General features: G+C 36.3%; 1 protein-coding gene across 1 annotated transcript in view; it reads left to right on the top strand.

Moving 5' to 3' along the window:
• LOC139149098 (fermitin family homolog 2-like) overlaps positions 1–13,514 on the top strand; it is a 35,436-nt gene that overhangs the window by 5,963 nt on the left and 15,959 nt on the right. The window lies entirely within an intron of this gene.

Genomic DNA, 13,514 nt, shown 5'->3' with positions numbered 1-13,514 from the left:
ATTATATTTGTGGAGAATGTGGCATTGAGGCATGTCTAACTTTGACCTACTGGTAATTTTTCTCTGAAAGCAACCATGAACCCTTTGATCCACTAATCAGTGTATCAGCCGGCTATCATACATAGGCTTGATAGATCATTTACATATGAAAGGAAGCACATTCTGGGCACATCACTCATCTGTTGGCCCAAATATATCCGACAATAGTGAGCTACAGATATTATTTTCAATGACTGATTCAGCCAACTCCCCCACACACCTCTGAATCAATGGTTTATCTGTACTTTGTATGGATACAACTGAAGGAAGTTGTGGACCAACTTAGATACTGCATCATGTTGTTGACCTTCGTCCCAGTGCAGAAAACTCCCTTCAGGCATGTGTTCACACTATTCATAGTACGGTACCAATCAATACAACATTGTACGCTAACTCTGTCAGTGACCAGTCTTGACTGATGGTTTGCTCAGACACCAAACCTATTCAGACATAATGTGCAAATCCTTTCATCAGTGATCAGGTAGAACATTTTGGTCGACTGTGTCCTCTCATTATTTCCATATTTTTGTAAGATTGAAAGAGGAGTGTGAAGATTTCAGTCCAATCATTCCATCAGTGACAAACTAGGTGCCACAATGTCATATGTCAAATTAAAAAGAGAGAAAATATTCACAATACCATATGTTATTTTATACTCGTGTGTAGGGCACTTCTACTTGTTGTTACACAGTGAGTTACATGTTACACATGTAATATGCCACGAGTTACCATGTCAAAGCAATCAATTTTGGTAAAATGAAAAGGCAGTGCCACTTTTTGGCATTGTCTTTTCATAGTCAAATACTGTAGTGTGAAATAATCGCAATCATACCAATCCGTAATCCAATGACAGTAGGTCAGAATTCGTAAGATAATAGTTGTAAACATAGACACAAAACAGCACAGAACAGACAGTAAATGAAAGTTCTGCTACCAATGATGGAAATCCTTGAACTTTGACAATTGATCTGCCAGCAAACAAGGTACATAGTTTCTCCTTCCAAAGCTTAGCTGCTGTGTCTAGTCAAGAGATGTATGGACTCATACTACATGATGGTCATTTCTTTCTCTTTGAAATGCAAACCTCATCAATTGAGTGAATTCTTAGTTATATATGCTGAAAACTTGTGTAGGAACAGATGTTGCAGTTATATCTGTGCTTGTTTAGCAGCATCATGAGACTGGACAGTTAGGAAGTATGTGTAACTTCTATAAACCATATTTAGAATTTTAAGTATTGCAGGTGTTGCACTAAAACTCTTTTTATAAATAAAGCCCAGATTTTTCAAGAGCAGAAGGTAAATTTTCAAGTTTCATGTGAATTTTATTACAAAAAACGCACATGTCAAGTTAGATTTTTAGAGGACATAACACATGTCAGATACGTAACTGCCTGTTGGGCAGTGGTTAAGGTACCGGACTCGCTATCGGAGGATGAAGAGTTTGAGACCCTGTGGGTCCAGAGTAACAGACTCACTATCAAAGGATGGTGAGTTTGAGACTCCAGCATTGTGTTGTGCTCCTTGCAAGGCACTTTACTCTTCATTGCTCCATTGGGGTAGTGGGTTGTGGGTACCTCATTCTGTAATTGGGTTCGCCTGTTGGATGAGCAATTGAACAAAAAAAATAAAAAATTGAATAACCTATCATCCATAATTTATGCATAACACAGAGAGACATAATTTTACCACATATCAACTCTATCAGTATGATCCCAATGCATTTTATCACTCAAGTAACACAGGTCAGTTTTAGAGAACTAGATGTCTTTTCCCTTGGTATTTGATGACATTCTTTAACTTTTAAACTTTTGAAGTGCAGGCACTACTTTCTGCAGCTCAAACTTTGAAGAGCAATTGTCACACTCATTTGCAACGCTGTCTTCATGGATGAAATCACCTTCAAAAGCACATTATGCAGGAAGTATTCCAATGATTTACTAGTAAATTTTGTCTGCTTAGGGGTCCCTATTAGGAGAAGAACTGTGAGTTGGTGATATGCATGAGTGTGCACACCACTCTTTTTCACAGGAGTGAAGCAGCCTCTAGCCAGGTGCATGAAGATGTCATCTCAGTCATTACAAGCTGCAGTTAGATGCTGGGCTGGGATAATCATCCCTACATATGACCCACTACTTTTCTCTCAGTTTTATTGCTTTAAAAGCCTATCACTGATGCGTCCCTTCTCCTTGATGGTAAGTGCCTTGCAGAGCCACCTATTCACAACCACAATGGGCAGTTTCTTGGCTCTGATCTATCAATTCAAAACGGATTCACTTTGGAAACAAAGATGTGCGAGTGATGATAATGGACACGGCTGCAAGATGGAATTTTGAAGTCAGTAGCTTGTTTAAATCAACGCTATAATTCTCAATGTACGTGCATAGATCTGTGCATTCACAGTAGATTAATCCATGATGTCAAATCAAACCACCCAGAGAGAAGAAATCTATGCACTGTGCCAAGTTTTACTACGTGTCTAGTCTATTTTTACACCCACATAGGAAAATCGTATTTTGAAATCCAGCAATTCATTGAAGGCACAAATATCGGAAAATGTACCTGCCATCTGTAGCTATGATTAAATTTACTTTGGATTGTTATGATATGTACTGATGTGTTGGCAAATATGCCAGTCAGCTGATGCATTGGCAAACATAATGATTTTAGATATTCAAAACAATGCAAGCATCAAGTTAATCAAGCTTATGACAGTTTGTTTTTCATTCTGTGCATTGGAGAGGCAACTGATAAGTTTGTTTTGAGTGATAGCTAAAGCAAGATGTAATCATTGAATGCATAGCCCCTCTTCAAATATTTATTTACCAAATTTTCAAACATCTTTGATAGTGGGTAATTCTCATTGTCAAGTGAACACTTTCTTTTTCAAATTGAAAATTTTTTAAAGGCCAATATTTCTGTGGATGAAAGGGAATTTCTGAAATCATAACATCAGCAAATGCAATATGACTTTACATAGTTGCAGCTGAATAGTGTTCCAAATATGTTTTACATGGTAAAATGGCGCATCTCCCATCTCGTATTACTGTAAACTGTTTGAAATATGGTTTTCAGCTGTTTAGTTTATAGAAAGCCTATTGGGCTAACAGACCAAACAATGTTAAGAGAAGCATGCTTGATGTTTATAAGAGTGCATATCTTTGTCATGAAGTATTGAAACAAAATGGCCTGTAGAGGTTGCAAGGTCAGCCATCTTGGCTCCTTCCTTCTACCAGTGGATGGTAGAGCTATCTCTTGTTCATCCACAGTGATGTTCTTGGTTTATCCAAGTTTGTTTTGTAAATTCAGGTAGTTTGGATGCTCTACATCTCCGTCAACATGTATCGCTGTATTGAAAGATAAAGTATGAGGACTTATGCAATGCAAAAAAGAACAAAGTGTTCATATCAACATGCAAATTACATGGTGAAGAGTACTTGGGTGTTAAAGAAAACTTTGTAACAATAATTTGATGCATATTATTACTTAGATATAAAATAGAATTATGCTTTCTAAGTACAATAATATTGAATACATGTAATTTCTATCTGGCAACCTGCCAACAAACATCAGTTATTTATAGATTTTCATTATGTGAGGGGCTTGATTCCCAAAAGGGAAATTGCTATATCCTTCCTTTTCTTTCTGTGAAAAGGAGCACTTGTTATAAACATTTGTTTGAAAAACAAGCACATGCACTGGAAAGGAAGTCAGTTCAATGTTTCAGCCAGGTCTAATCTCGACACTTGATCTCAGAGAAATCTTTGAATGCAAAGAGCAATTTTTTAGGTATACAACAATACCATGCAAGGAAATGGATTATATAGCAAGTCTTGTAACCTGATCAGAGAGGAGGTTCAGACATTGTCTGAAGTCAACTGCACAGTTTTCCTCATTCACAGGTATGATTTTGAGGAAATATCTTAAATGCTGTTACTAGTTGCATGTCAGTAATCTTATTCTGTCCAGGTACATGTAGATTCCTAGAGGGGAGGGGGGGGAGGTCATAAGTTATTTTCTGTTGAACATAAAATGTTATTATGGTACCTTACTGTGGTTGCTTAACTGGACCTGCTCAAGTTTATCTGTGGTGACCAAATTCAATGCTTTCAGTCGCTTCTTAGGCAAATATGCAAAAGCCACTACCAGGTACTTTTCTGGGCCCCACACATGTAAATTAGAAAAGGGCATCTTTGAATTTCCTAATGTAAACAAAGATATGTGATGTTTATGTCTGTTTATAGCATTCCCGTCAGCATAAAACTACAGTGTAAATTTCACACTTATTTTTGAAAGGTCATCACTCATGTCAATCGATATTGCATGCTTGAAATCTAGCCGCATGAAATATCTTTGTGGTTGATCAGCAATAGTCAGAATAGCATAATCTGAGTTCAAAGATGTCATTGGTCTGAACTCTTTCTCTCTGACAGTTGTTAACTGATGAATCACTGTTAATGTGGTCCAGAAGACAATCACATTTAATTGCTGTGACAATAGAGGATGGACTGGCTATTAAAACTGGACAGTGACCCAGCACTGCCCTGACCCATTTGCAATGTTAGCCTTTACTCCCATGGCCACCATCTGCAGGGGGTCTGAGTAACCTGACAAGGGGCAGATTTTTGTGAGATGTCATTACTTTTCAAGGCTACATGAATAACCCTTCAGTACCATACTTGGAGACTAATTGCACGATAGTTTTGAATTGTGATCAGGTGTCAAAATACTCATAGAACCCGTCTTGCCATAATAACATGGCCAAACCACCATGGACGTACATGTAGAAAACCATTGATGAAAGATCCTATTCTTTTTAAGAGGATAGGAGCTGTAACTTTTGATGATATTTTTACTTATTTGTTTTTTTTAATGTCAACTACAGTTTTCTTGTCCTACTCCCCACAGCATGCCATGATGAGATACACAATGTCAACTAAGCCTGTACATATACATGTGCAGACTGTATTGTTGCTGCTGACAAGTAGATTGTAGTTTGGACTAAAATTCAAATTTAATAAATAATAGCAGTATACATTTTACATGTACATGCAGTGAGGCTGTGTTACATCATGGATGTAAAAAATAGTGGCGGGTGTTTCAACATGCTTTGGGGAGAGGAACGAGAACTTGCTATTGACATACACAACAAAGATAGTTCAAAAATCCTCAAAGTTACAGCCGCTGACCCTTCAAATGTAAAGTACAGACATTTTTTAACATGTTCTATTATTTATAGCGTATAAATCATATTATGTTTGCAATGTCGAAGTAGTTGTAGAAAATATGACAAAGTCTCTAAAATTAGCAAGTTGGTTTTTGCCATGATCAAGTAGCCCCTTGGTAACCTGTATCAAAAAGGTATGATGGGGTCATGTCTGTTCTGTGTGTGCAGTTCTCCTCAGCTAGCAAAAAGGTGACAAAAAGTCACATATTATGTTGTAAATGTTTGTGCTTTCAGGCATTGCATAGCAATAGTCAAGAGGTACATGTATATTCATGAGCGTAGAACTGTTGATCAGAGTGGAATCAGGCAATATTCATTCACACATGTATTACATGTATTAATTCTGCAAATTTCATAATTCTTTAGGACTGAACCTGTACATGTTCCTCATCAATATTCCTCATCATTCTGACATTTTTGTACATTACTGTGAAGACAAGGCTTCACCAACAACAAGCAGGAAATTTAGGATGTACTTCATATTTCTAGTCAATGCTACACTTTACATATCTACAGGTACATATAACTTACATGTAGTGTAAGGACTGTCAACAGACTATTCATGTGGGCTGACCATAGCAGGTTTTGAAAAGCCCATTAGACAGTGCTAGATAAAGAGGCATAGGGTGCCATGAACAACAGAGCTTATCCGAGGTCATTCACTGTCCAGTAACATGTAATAGTACAGCTACTCAGTCAAGTCAGTTGGCCAGCATGTACATGTACAAGCACATCAAAATGTTAATATATGAGACTAAGCCTCCTAATTTTGTTATGTGACTGGCAAAATTTGCTACTTTACATTGCAAATTGGTAAACAAAACCTTGTATAACAAGAGGAGTAGGGAGCTTTGCTTTTGAAGTTGTGTTGCCAATTAGTCAAAAGTGGAACATAGCACAGGTCTTATTATTATAATATTTGTCATAACCGTTCGGAATTTGAATACATGATGCTTCAAATGATCAAATGATTGATAATCTTCAGTCTCGTTTAGATTGTTTCTATCTCAACCAGGAATGTACTGTATACAGGGTCTTATGTGCACTCTCTATGGTGAGAAAGCAATTCAAGTGGTGCAGCCATGTTTGATGTATTGGTGAGCACATTAAACAAACACTTTTAGATCGATGAGTGAATGTATTAATCAACTTTTAAAAAGGGATAATATCCCTTTTTCACCCACATCACAAAGTGTAAAGGAACATAATGACAGTTTTACTGCACTTATTGATGTACAGTGTGTCTTGTCTGATGGCTGAAGGTCCGTCTGGAATGCTCATCAATTAGTCCAAAATCTTTTTCTCATATAATTGTGTTAGCCATGCCCTGGTTTTAAATACTCTATGGCAGACATTTCACTGTACAGAAAGGGAAAATGTTGTCAGTTTCCTTTGAAAAGCTTTTAAAATATCTGAACTGAGTTTTGATAGTGCATGTCAGGAAATGGTCATGAATTTTGTAAGTAGAGTAAATTGATTGTGATCAGAAGTATCTAGGTCAAAATGAATGGGAAAGATTGCATGGACAGAGATCAGCTGTAAAGATATTGTTGTATGTCAGATGGTTGAAATATCTCTGACAGATGTTTTGAGAAATGCCGTGTGGGTGACCTTTGTTGAGTTTATCTGTCAAATTCATCCCAATAGATCTGTATATCATTCCAGAGTAAAACATTCCTGCTAGAAATGAATTTGAAATGAAAAGTCAATTGTAGTCAGGGTTTCAAGACTTGCAATTTGCATACTAATGAAGTGTTATGACAACCTATTAGTTGGAGTGATATGGTACTGAAATCTTTCAAGAAAATAAGATTTTGCTGGTGTTGTAGTTCTTGAGAAATGAAACCAATTTTACAAATGGAAAAGGTATCATGTCTAATCTCCTTACAGATGGCCTGAAAAATATCAGCCTTTTGAAAGATTTAAGTATAGAACTGGCAACATATACTCCTAACTATTATCTTCTGAAGAAAAGTACAGAATAAGTAATGCTCAGTCTTTGATATTACAGTATATATATAGACTGTCATGCCATCATGTACGTCTTTTATAAATAGTGAGACAGTAACAGAAAACCAGAACATTTTTCTAAACCCAAGCTCATCAGTTTATCCCATCTGGCCTATGCCTACATGTGCTGTGGTATTAGAAATATTTGAAGAATGACAAATCAGCTGTAAGGGTATCCATCTTGCTGTGACCTTATTGTGGTGGATATGCACTGGAGTGGGCACTTTTCCTCTGTCCTCTCTGGAGGACATCAGCTGGATAGAGGAATCAATTGGCATTGCCATTCTCTTCTTCTGAGCTCATTCTAATGGATTTTGTGGTACTGGAATGTCATCAAATTTGTAGAGTTTGACCCTGGAAAACGTAGACAAAGAAAAATTCAAAAACGCTTTCTGTAGTTGCAGAATACATCATAAAGTTTCGTATCACATATCTTGTAGCCGTGTTTTGAGTTTTTAAACCCTTTTCAGTCACAGGAATTTTGGTAGATTAGCTGGGTAATAATGTAAAATCATGATGCTTGAAAACATGCTGTATTTATGTTGTGGTATTTCCCATATTAGAATTGAAACAGGCTTGAAATTACTGAGCCCTTCATTTAACCATATGTGCTCTTGCCTTCACTTAAAAAGTATGCATGACTGAATCATTCCTCATCAACAGCTGACTAATGTTATATTTTTGCCTGGCCCTGGTGGTAAAAAAGGCTATTTTTGTGATTTAGATCCAGCGATGTAGGTATTGTGCTATTTTTTGATTAGCTGTAAGTGTTAGTCACAAAGCAGTTGAGTTAGTGATGCTGTTCATTTGATATGTCTCTGTATGATTCATCAGTATCACCATTGCTGCAATAGTTTACTGACGCCCTTCCCAGATCATTTTATCCTTCTTGATGCAAATTCTTCTCTGTTGATTGTGTACTGTTGCATCCCTGATGACTGTTCAACGACTGCCATGTTCTCCTCTTCACACCGGATAGCTAAGAGTGTGTGAAGATGATATTTCAACTGACACTCTGTTTTGAAAACCTATAGTTGAAGTGTTGAGATATGGAATGCCTTTCGTGAAATTTCTCTCTCGAAATATACAAGTTATGAAAGTTTCCTATGAGAAAGATATTCTGCCACTGCTGAGAGCTATCATTTCATCACCACTTTTGTTATATCACAGTGCATTGAAGTCAGTCATGTTTTCGCTAAGAGGCCACTCTTGAATTTCTTCCTTCCAATAGGAAAACAAATTCCCCAAGGGGCCAGCAAAAAATACCTGACAGTCCATTAAAATCTACCTGTCTCAATTATGCATAATGGCTTAATTATAAATCAGTCGTTTAAGTCTTCAATAATGGACATATCCAAACTAATTCAGGAAGTGTGATATTTATAATTTAATAACGCATAATTATCCATTTATTAAGCATTCATGCCCCAACATGTTAAGTCTATAGAAGTAAAAGCCCATTATATTGATTGTATACTTTGCAATAAAAATTTGTCTAACACACACTGACTCTACCTCCAATCTTCCAACTCATGCATTCATTATTCCCAATCAATTGATGGAATGTATAGGACTTTTCTGGCTTTCTAGTGCCACACCCTGTGTGTATTTTGCAATGCAGATTCTACAGAATACTTATTTAATATCAGTTAATTAGACAAAGTTTGAAATTCCTAGTGCTTTGTATTCACACTTTCTGCACAAGTAATTTGTGTAATTTGTGAAATGTTTTTAATACTGAGCCAATCCTTATGTGTACCCATAATATTTAGTTGTATGTTAGAGGATAAACTAGAAAGCCACCATGTCTCTGATGGAACACATACACTTTACTGTGTTGAGACTGCGTATGTAGAAACAGTGAAAATTATGCATGTATTCATTTGATTTTGCTCGTTACATACTTATTGATACACAAGTATAATACAAAAATTGCAAGAGGTTTTGGTTTGATGATGAATGTCAATCTTTCACATACATTATCCCAACTATAAATGTACATGTCTTAAATTCCACATAACAGTTTCATATCATGAAGTACAAAAACACAGTCACACTGATAACATAGCACACATATGTACAGTTCAGTATCATATGGATAGATTCTGCAAATGAAAGGTTCATTGAACCGCCACAGTAAAAGTGACCAGACAATTCCAGATAAACATATGATCTAAGCAATTCAGCGAAATGTAAGATAACAGATGCCAGTTGGATGATTAAGAGGAGCAGAAAATGTCTGGAATGGCAAAAGTTGGCCTTTTATACAAGAAGTCTCACTGGAATTTTGACAGCAAACTTTTACTGTCTTGAAGACATGGAAACAGAAATGGATAAATAAAGACGGGTTGCTTTGCTTCATGACCTATGCTGACATTTGGTGTTTAAGAAAAGTTATTTCATCTGGTGTCATATTCTGATTTATGAACTGCTGTAATGGTCGTTTTGTCCAGGGCCTGGCAAAGTAACAGTTACACAGTACGTCTGCGTTTAAACTTCCATGGTAATTTAGAACTCCATATTTTCATGTGACTACTTTCCTTTTCCTTCGCTCATCTGGAATAATTCAACCAGACGACAAACCCTTACTTCCAGTGACACATGAACCTCTCCCCTTACCCAGAGGAAATGAAATTTGAGACACCAAGTGTAACTTTCAGTGAAATTTCAGTCAAGGAAGTTTCGATATTTATCAAAATAGTGTGAAAAAATCTCTGTGTAACCATACCTATGTATAGAAATCAATCCTCTTCAGTTATTGTTTGATTGAAGCTGACTTTTCGCGTTTTTAAATAGTCAGTACCTTGTTTCTTCATTGTCCTGACTCTATAAACCCATAGTGCTGCTATAAGATTTTGTTACTGTATACTATAAATGAAACTCGAATAGGGTTTCCTGTCACACTTTTTATACACACAGTTCATGACCATGGAGTTTGCGTGAAAGCACAGTCATAGTCAAAAACACTTGTTTTGTCTTGATAACAGTACTAGTATCACTTCACTGAAAGATTCAGTTCTGTATTGGGTTGGTCTCCGCCAATCCATACCCGACTGAATCTTTCAGTCTATTGATATGTACTTGCAATCAGAATTCAAATTGCATGATTGTAGCATTAACACAAAGATGACAATCTTCATACACACACATAAACACTAATACATGAGTACACTGTTCATGGACACTACTGAAAAACCAAGGAGACATGTTTGAATACCATAAACTGATCTAGTGAAACATTCATTCTCACTCAAAGGTACATGTTCCTGTGAAGTTTCATTGATATCTCAAGACATTTACAGGATATGATGTTAACCAATTGTCACAGTCTTTCACATTTAATCCCTGACCAAGGAAGAAACTAAATCTGTCCATTACACTCCAATAGTTTCACCAGGTATCAGGCATTATGGTAAAAACTATGTGTGAATCAGAGTCCATAGCCTTGCTACCATTGTCTGATCAAGGATGCACAATTGTACATAGGCATGCTTGATAGTTTGGATATTCTACAGGAAGGCAGCTTCCACGTCTTATGTGTTGCAAATTGTAGTCACTTTGGTCATTCAGTGGTGGTACTGTGAAATGAAAAGGGACTGTACAAACAGACTTCAAAGTCACCTTGTTCTCCAAGCAGTAGCCCATGATGAATGAAATCATAAAAATGAGTGAAAGAGGAATAGTAACGTGAAGTGGTCATCTGAGAGAATCCCATCCACAGGGCTTTCAGCAAGGTTGTACACCTGTTGTTTGTCGCGGCCTACTCAACTACAACCAGCCATGCAGAAAGTAAAGAGAGAGAGTAAAATGCATTAAAATGTTATATAAGCCCGATAAACTTGAGTTGTTCCCAGCTATCAGAGCAAATGTCATAAACATAACAATCACTCATGATTCCTTTCCCAGATACAGGGTGTTGAAGATACATTGTGTTGAAATATAATGATGTACTTTCAAGTCATCTGCTGTGACGCTCTGAGGATTTATCTCAGTTTAATAGGAATACAGATGCCTGTTATTTTTCCTGTCTGTGTCAAATGGCAGCTTGGCAAGATCAGTTGATTTGAATCATAATACATCAACAGTCATCCATCTTGACAAAGATTTGTGTCACATGTCAAAAAGTCTCTCAGTTTGACTTATTTCACAGTGCCAAAATTACCAAAATGCTCTATGAACATGAACTACCGCTGAAGTGTTTTGCTGTTTTCTTTTCAAAAAATTTACCCTGTAACTGAGAATGTTGACCCTCATTTCTATCCAGTATAAAAAAGCATGACACATACAAAAATACAAACAGATTAATTAAACGATGGTCATCTTTGTGTTCACCAGTCCCTGGAAGCCCATTGCTATTGATGTGTGTATTGAACAGAGACCAAGCATTTCCAGATTTGCCGAATAAAAAGTTCTTATCCTGAGTGAGTTTTTGAAGGACAGCGTATTTCTAATCAGCATAAAAGCAAAAATCATTCAGTGAATATAAAGACAAATTTATTCATATTCACACATATTTTATGAAGACATTAAGTAGACAGTACTGTGAGCAGGAATTCATTAAGAAAGGTATTTTCCCACTCCTTGGTCAGTTTTCACCTGTATGACACCGCCAGTCAGGCATTGACAGTACAGAGACAAATGCATTCAAGTGTAATCAATTGATCAGTCAAAACAGTGTACAGGCACCAAGGTTGTAGAAACTGTTAGTGGTGCCTGTCACTGTGACACTGTGCAAGTATTGCTTAGTTTGAAAAATACAGTGACATAATCTATGCACTGTCCCTATATAGCATGTTTTACCATACAGATGTCTTACTAGAGAAGGGAATTCTGTATTTAGAATCTGGATTTCGTATGAGCACATAATATACAACTAATATTCATTGAATAACAGAGACTTGAATCATAGTGGTGCTAGTAAGATGTAAACAGTAGTGTCGGCAGGATTGGATGTCAATATATTGAATTCTTAATTATTATGCTGTAAGGTCTGTCATTTATGAAGATTTCATTTGTATTTGTTCAGTGCACAGCACATCAACTTAAAAATCTGGTACAAAAAAATCAATATAGCCGTTGTAATGAAACACTGATGTAAAGTACCTCCTTTGTGAACATAATTTAGAGCGATTCATCTCTTTGAATAAATTTGTGTTCTCCGGTGTTTACTAATTTGACATTTTGCAGTTAATTATGTCATGTGAGAGAGGTTTGGCTCAGCACCAACCAAACATGACCACTACTGAATAAGGGGTGTTGTTTTTGGATACTGGTAATTCTGATGTCCTCTGTTGTCCATTGTTTTACTTTAACCGATCTGTTGATACAGTTGTATTTGAAGGCCCAATGTAGTGCCCCTGTTGATAATGATTTTTTGTTCACCGCAAGTGGAAATCATTGTCCTCTGAGAGAATGCTGCCTCTTCACCATGGCTCATGAACACTCAAAAGAAATCAGTGTTGTGCTTATTTGCTCAAACTCAAAAGACACCCTACACCACTATGTATTGTGAAATTTAAGATTGGATGAATTTTTTGAAGGGAATTGATGTGTGGTAAATCAAAGGTGAAACCAATCATGTTCAGAGAATTACAGATAGGTGTAATTCATTGCCATCAGCATGCATAGTCTAATCCAGATTTTGTCAAGGGAATACATTTGTCAATGGAATTACCTTGGTAATATTCAACAGGCAGATATGTGGTATTATTTTGACTTATTGACTATGTTTTCTTGTCGTGATGATGTTACAGCTAAAAAAAATCACTTTTCAGTATAAAGTGCCAGTGGTACATTCATACAAACAAAATCACCCACGCATGAAGATAAAGTACAAAAAGTAGGGTTCTGAATTTATGTAGCCAAGGTACACTTCTGTACACTTGATTTTGCAGAAACACTTTTGGAGAATATTTAATCTATTGTGTCTGAAAATACACTGAATAGTATCGTGAGATACATACATATAATTAGAAGTCATTAAATGTTCATACTCGTCATATTTTATTCATCTATAAAAAGAATTCAAGCATTTTAATTTTTGTTAGTATGATGTCAGAAGAATAATGTGTCAGGTGTAATCTTAATTTCCCAGGCCTGAGTGTACATGCAATATTCATCAATGTCTGCCAATAAATTTAATTTTTTGTGGATGAAATTAAATTTTGTGGTTTACATTTATATGCTTTGTTTTCTTTCTGTTTAAATGGAAAGTAATTGTATTTAGTCAACTTGTTATT

Source organism: Ptychodera flava, chromosome 14, assembly GCF_041260155.1.
Source record: "Ptychodera flava strain L36383 chromosome 14, AS_Pfla_20210202, whole genome shotgun sequence".
NCBI classification, from domain to species: domain Eukaryota; kingdom Metazoa; phylum Hemichordata; class Enteropneusta; family Ptychoderidae; genus Ptychodera; species Ptychodera flava.
This window is presented reverse-complemented; position numbering and strand designations above follow the sequence as displayed.